The sequence below is a fragment of the Pelmatolapia mariae genome, linkage group LG12 (assembly GCF_036321145.2).
Source record: "Pelmatolapia mariae isolate MD_Pm_ZW linkage group LG12, Pm_UMD_F_2, whole genome shotgun sequence".
NCBI classification, from domain to species: Eukaryota; Metazoa; Chordata; class Actinopteri; order Cichliformes; family Cichlidae; genus Pelmatolapia; species Pelmatolapia mariae.
Window position 1 is genome coordinate 35,563,240 of NC_086237.1, and position 7,240 is coordinate 35,570,479.

Below are 7,240 nucleotides of genomic sequence, written 5' to 3' on the forward strand. Positions count from 1 at the left end.
TTATTGTAACTGACTGTAAAATGTCAGCACAACGAAAATAAACTACACCTACACTTGGTTTATATCTGACCCAGATAGACTGCTTATGTTTATACCGTTACCCCCCCCCCCCCCCCCCCCCCCAAAAAAAAAGAACCAAAACAAAACAAAACCCATTGGCCCATAAAAACGAAAAATCACTGTATGCTCGATTGCCAGTCCAGCTATGGTCATGCCATCACTTAACCCTTCCTTCCCAACCCGACCCCTGACCTAGAGTAAGCAATGCATGTGGTGTGTAGCTGCTGCACCACAGTCCCATTCCACAATGAAAGTCACAGTTCTACGACAACAAGGAAGAAAAACTCACAGAGCTATTAAAACAAACTAACAATAACATTTTTACTAAAGTGTGACTCAGCCAGTACATAGGTATTTTAGGTATTCTTGCCTGAACTGGCTAAATGCATTTGGTGCAACCTAAATGCTTTTGCAATTTGCAACTAATTTTCCACATTTCTAAAACTGTACTGCATAACTATATAAATCACTACTAAGATTTTAGAGTCATGGACCCATTGTTTAAACTAGACCTTGGGTAGCTTACTTTTACTATGCCAACCATTCTTTATAATGCATTGCTCTTTGACATGTGAACACCCTATGCAACACTATGACAGCTTGAAAAAGGAGGAACTCAGTTTCAAAACTATTTTACAAGGACAGAATTGTGTTCAGCATGTTTTGGGGCTCAAGAAATACTGCTATTGTTTTGTTTCCTTGAAAAAAAAATACAAACTCTGAAGGGTACCTTTAGGGTGATTTGAGAGTGAGCTGTATCTGTCACACAGCCATCTCTGTATCTGGTGGAGAATATTCACTACTGAATAATTTAACAAATATATCAGGCTGTCCTTTGATTACGTGTGCCATTAACTGCCTGATTATACATGAACCCCATGAAGAAACATGATTGTTTGCATAAATAATATTTATACAAACCTTCCACTGAGAGACGATTTTTTTTGTTATGCTTCACCAGCACCCCTGAATGACTTCTTGTGGATGCTGTGCACAAAGCACTATTCTTTCTCCCTGCTTGATTACATGTTAATATATTCCAGAAGTTAAAAGTTCTGAGTGCAAAATGATAGATTTTCTTTTATCCTGCAACCCCACCACAGTGACTGAGGCAGCACTTTGCTACACCCCCAGAGTAAACGTATTCCTTTGGTCACACTTCGAGTCTCGGAAGCAAAGCAGAGGTTTAAAAGTAGAGCGCAAAAAGGATTCCCAAACATCTCTGACAAACAAACCTATCCCCTCCAGACGTGAACCTCCACCATGCTGTGAACCTTGTTAGAATAAAGACATTGCCAATCCAGCTGCGAACCTGTGATAGATGCTTAGGTAATTCCTAATTTCAGCTCACATTGTGTGACCAACAACTATGGAAAGAAAACAAGCATTCCACGAAACACTGAGGTTCATATTTTACTTTGTTGATTTTTAGCATCATTCATCGTCTAGAGTTCATGACCTGTGAATGTTTGGCATTAGTGGTTCTGGGTGTTTAGTTCTTAAGGCTATGACAGGATTCAGAAAATCCTGCTTTTTAAAAAAATCTAACTCTTGATGCATTTTGTTTGACAGTCAGTCGGGAAAAGAATGATCTAAACTGCAATATAGTCTTCAATAACAGAAATGGTTTAAGAAGTAAACAATTGTTAGATATTTAGGTATGATAATTTAAGCCCCCTGATACAATACGCAACTGAGGCTAACAACTCTGTGATTCAATTACAGCTACTATTAGCATACCAACATGCTTACAGTTGCTTTGCTAACATAAGAAAGCCTATGTTGGTGAAAACACACCAACCTGTCTTTCTTTTTTGACCACCAATGGCCAAAAAAGAAAAAAAAAATCCCCCAAAAATGTGGCAAAAAAAATCGGAAGACCACCGAGAACCCCTCACAGAACAGACAAGACATAAATGACATGAAAAATGGCAGGAATATCATGACAGAGAGTCAAGGGAGAAGGTGTGAAAGTCACTAGGAGAGGAAGCAGCAACTGTAAGCTGATTATCCACCACACACTCAGAAGGATATCAGCAGAACCAACCATCTGATGTGGACTCCCATTTGGATCAGCTGATCTGCTGGTAGCTGGCTGAGCTCAACACAGTATGCTGCCCGAAGTAACAATATGTTCAGCTGTTGAAAGCCAGATGTTTTTTTTCCCTTTCTGATACTGTATTTCAGCTGTGCAACCTTTTGAGACCTGAATGCAGATAGGAAAAATACTGTAAGCACCTGAAGTCAAACTGCAAATCCATACTGTTGTAATGTGTAAAAAAAAGGTAGTTTATATATCGTTCCAAACACATCACTTTAGAGGTATCTTTAGAAAAACTGGATTCATTTGCAATAAGAGATGGTGCAAGCAGGTTTTAACATAGCGGCAATCTAATCAGCATAAACACAGAGCTACCTCCCATATATATTAATTCAGTAACACAAAAAAGAAAACAATAGCAGACCGCAGAAAAACAGAGCCTAAAGTGTGTCATCACTGAGAAAAGGCCACGAGGTTACTGGTGTACTTACAGATACCAAGTTAAAGGTCAAACTGTTAATCTGAAGTAAAAAGTCATACTACATGTTAACTGTCTATGACCACAGACTCATACAGGAACGCAAATGCAATATGGGAGTTTTATTTGTACAGAAGCCTGCCACATATCCTTGGTTGTAGCATTCAAACATGTTCTGAAGTATAGGTTTCCAAAATGTTCATTGATGAAGACTCCCAACCAAGGCGGAGGGCTGAATGAAGGTTAGGTTTTGCAGTATAAGTAGAGAGCAAGGGAGAAGGGAAGAGAAAAGACGTAGCTGTGACCTGTTTTTGATGGACACTTTTTGCCTCAAGCTAAATGAGAATACTTTATTTCTGGTGAAGGATTAAAGGAAACCTGAAGGAGAAGTGAGTCTGGTCTCATGCAGTTTGTGCAACTGACACACATGAATGTGAAGCACACTGCTAATGAAAAAAGTTATATATTCCACATGAATTACACAAGCTGTATTTTAAAATCACGGCGATGCAACTCTACCCTTAATTGTGTCTCCAGTCACGTTGGACTTTAATGAGCTGATTCTCTTTAAGGAATCTTTGTTAATCACCACCAACACGGCATGACTGTGGGATTAATTTTGTCTGTTAATTTAAGTGTTGATTTCGTCAGCCAGAGCTGTTTTTTTTTTTTTTTTTTTTTTTAAGATGAAAATGAGACAAAAAAAAAGTAGCTGCTGAAATGCATGTCGCTTTGAGACATTAAGCATCATACTTAAAGCTGTGATAAAAGGACTTCTACAGAGAGCAAGATAGGGCAAGAACATTTTGGTACATGGCTCACCCTGAATGGTGTGGTGGCAGATTTCTTTTCTGATGTATTAATCACATATTTTAATCATGTCACTTTAGTACAGAAAGATCACTCCTGACACAAATTGTATGCATGCATGTAGAATGTTAATGTTATATTTTTTAAGGATGGGGCTGATGGTATAGCCCCCCTGTGAGAGGGGCCAACATGTAAGAGTTTGTGGAATGTCTTTGTCTGTCTCTGTATATGACGTGCAAGGTTGGCGGCCACAATTCAGAGATGATCCTAGTATTCTGGCTGGGATGCTTCTTTCCACATTGCAATGTGTTTATTAAACCATTTCAAAATGCTCAATGGTATGGTGTGTTGCAGGTTACTGGTAAAATTTCCATAACAATGGCATGCAAGAAAATTAAGCATAACTGGTGTTTAAAACAATGAATCATGGGAATATATCTGGCTAACTAGTGGAGATATCATCTGAATTTCAGGAGCGGGACCACTCCTCCTTCACGCCCCTTCTGACTTCAGACTATAAATGCCCCCTTCTCCAATGCCCGCTGTTCTCATTTCCATGACAGCTGGAAAGACAGCGGACAGCTCGGAAAGACGGCATAGGGGCAGCGAGTGGTGGCATCCTGAGTTGCATCTTCCGAGAGGAAGATCCCACTAAAGCTACAAGTCAGCCTACCGGAAATATACCCCCAGGGATTCCCGAGAGGGGGGGTGGAAGAGAATCCCACCGGATGGATCAAAGAAATATGACACTTGGCAATGGTGATATGACAACGACCGCGGAATGCATATGCGGCAAGATATGCAAGAACCGACATGGCCTGCGGATCCACCAGGCCAAAATGAAGTGTGAGCAGAAGGTGTTGGCATCACAGCGCGCAGGAAGCACACCTGGTGAGACAAAGGAGGAACCAGGTCCGGAGTCACCCCACAGTGCCTGGAGCCTCCAGGTGATGCAGGCCCCCGAAGCTCACAAGTGATCAGAACATCGTCGGGTGAAGTGGCCTCAAGTTAGCAAGGAGAAGGAGTGGCTCCAGTTCGACGAAGACGTTGATACCATCCTGCAAGCAACTGCCAAAGGACAAGTTGAACAACGCCTGAAGACAATGACCACAATGATAGTCAGCCTAGCTATAGAGAGGTTTGGACAAGAGGAGAAGCGGACAGCGAAGCCTCTCTACACCATGAACAACAGAGCCAACAAGATACATCAGCTAAGGCAGGAACTGAAGAGCCTAAGGCAGCAATTCAAGGCGGTGAGTGAGAAGGAGAGGGGACCCCTTGCAGAATTACGTAGCATAATCTGCAAGAGGTTAATTACCTTAAGGAGAGCCGAGTGGCACAGGAGGAGAAGGAAGGAGAGGGCCAGGAGGCGAGCCGCATTCCTAGCGAATCCTTTTGGGTTTACAAAACAGCTGCTAGGAGAGAAGCGCAGTGGGTATCTTGTCTGCGCTAAAGCAGAGGTCGACCCCTACCTCAAGGAGACCTACAGCGATGAAAGTAGAGAGCAAGATCTTGGTCCCTGTCAAGCCCTGATCAACCCATCTGCACCAGAGCAGGAATTCGATGGGGAGGAGCCCAGCTGGAAGGAGATCCAGGAGGCGGTAAAGACAGCAAGAGCAAGCTCCGCTCCGAGGCCCAGTGGAGTACCTTACAAAGTTTATAAGAACTGTCCGAGGCTACGGACTAGACTCTGGAGAATCATGAGGGTGATTTGGAGGAGGGGTAAGGTAGCAAACCAGTGGAGACAAGCGGAGGGGGTGTGGATCCCTAAAGGAGGAGAAGTCCAAGAACATCGAGCAGTTCCGAACCATCTCGTTGCTGTGTTGAAGGGAAGATTTTCTTTAGCATCGTCGCTAAGCGACTGACAGAATATCTTCTGAAAAACTCTTACATCGATAACTCAGTCCAGAAAGGAGGGACCCCGAAGGTTCCAGGGTGCCTGGAGCATATGGGCGTGGTCACACAGCTCATTAGGGAAGCCAGGGAGAACAGAGGGGGCCTGGCAGTACTATGTACTATCTTCAACGTATGCTGCTCGGTTGTTTGTTAATTGCCCCTTGGGGATAAATAAAGTCTTCTGATTCTGATTCTGATGGCTTGACCTCGCAAATGCCTACGGATCTATACCCCACAAGCTGGTAGAACAGGCACTGAACCGGTATTACATCCCAGAAAAGTTCAGGAATCTTATCCTGGATTACTACGCCGACTTCCACCTGAGAGTCTCTTCCGGAACAACAACTTCCGACTGGCATAAGCTTGAGAAGGGGATCATCACTGGATGCACGATCTCGCCCATCCTTTTCGCTCTTGCTATGAAAATGTTGGTCAAATCTGCAGAAGTCCAGTGTAGAGGGCCACTCACCAAGTCTGGAGTCAGGCAGCCACCCATCAGAGCTTTCATGGACGACCTGACGGTAACAACTACATCTGCTCCATGGTGCAGGTGGATACTGAAGGGTCTTGATGAGATGATTTCTTGGGCACGCATGAGGTTCAAGCCCATCAAGTCGAGGTTGCTTGTGCTGAAGAAAGGAAAGGTCACTGATAAATATTTGTTTTCACTAGGCACCATCAAGATACCATCACTTACTGAGGCGCCCGTGAAGAGCCTAGGTAAGGTATTTAACTGCAGCCTGAAAGATGCAGCCTCCATACAAGCGACCAACGAAGACCTGGAGACCTGGCTCTCATCAGTGGATAAATCTGGCCTTCCTGGCAAGTTTAAGGCCTGGATTTATCAGCATGGAATTCTGCCCCGGATTTTGTGGCCCCTCTTAGTCTGTGAAGTTCCCATCTCAACAGTGGAAGGATTTGAGATGATCAGCAGGTGGTTGGGACTGCCACGAAGCCTGAGTAGCATCGCTCTGTATGGTCATAACAACAAGCTGAAGCTCCCCTTTAGCAGCCTAAGCGAGGAGTTCATGGTGAGCCGGTCCAGGGAGCTGCTCCAATATCGGGAGTCCAGTGACCCCCCGGGTTGCCCTGGCTGGAATAGAGGTTAGGACCGGGCAGAAGTGGAGGGCTGCTGAGGCTGTAGACATTGCAGTATCAAGGCTGCAGCAAAGGGTGATAGTGGGTACAGTGGCCCAGGGAAGAGTGGGCTTGGGTAGCAGTAGAACACCTAACTATGACAAGGCACAGGGGAAAGAGAGGCGGTCGCTGATCCTTGAGGAGGTGCGAGCAGGAGTCGAGGAGAAGCGAACCAGCCAAATGGTGCAATTAAGGCAGCAGGGGGTTTGGACAAGATGGGAGCAAGCTGTAGAGCGCAAGGTCACATGGAATGAACTGTGGAAAGCAGAACCCCAGCGGATAAAATTCCTGATTCAAGCAGTATATGATGTGCTACCAAGTCCATCGAATTTCTTCACTTGGGGGAAGGTGGAGACACCAGGCTGTCTTCTCTGTCAGAAGAAGGGAACCCTGGAGCACATTTTAAGCTGCTGCCCAAAAGCCCTGGCCCAAGGGCGATATCGCTGGCAACACGATCAAGTCCTGAAGGCTGTTGCGGATTCGATCTGCAGCGGGATCGGTCATAATAAGAGCGCCTGCCCAGTTAAGAACAAGGTAACATTTATAAAAGCTGGGGAGAAGTGGATCAAAGAGGAGAGGCATGGCATGTAGGGTAGCGCTACCTGGACACAAGCTGGGGCTTGATCAACCCTGGCTGGGTCGCCTGGGAGAGGGGGTCTGATTGTTGAAAGACCCGAAACCCCCAATGACCCCAGGTTACATCACTGATGATGTGTCCAGGGGCACCAGAGGGTGTATCATCAACCATGTGAACATCCTGCTTCATCAAACGTCTAGCGAACTTTCTAAGAGCTTAAAATCCTACTCACCCTTTTGGC

General features: G+C 44.8%; 1 pseudogene; it reads left to right on the forward strand.

Annotated features, from left to right (window-relative positions):
- Positions 1-4,177: 4,177 nt before the first annotated feature.
- LOC134638348 (uncharacterized) lies at positions 4,178-7,013 on the forward strand (annotated as a pseudogene).
- Positions 7,014-7,240: the final 227 nt, after the last annotated feature.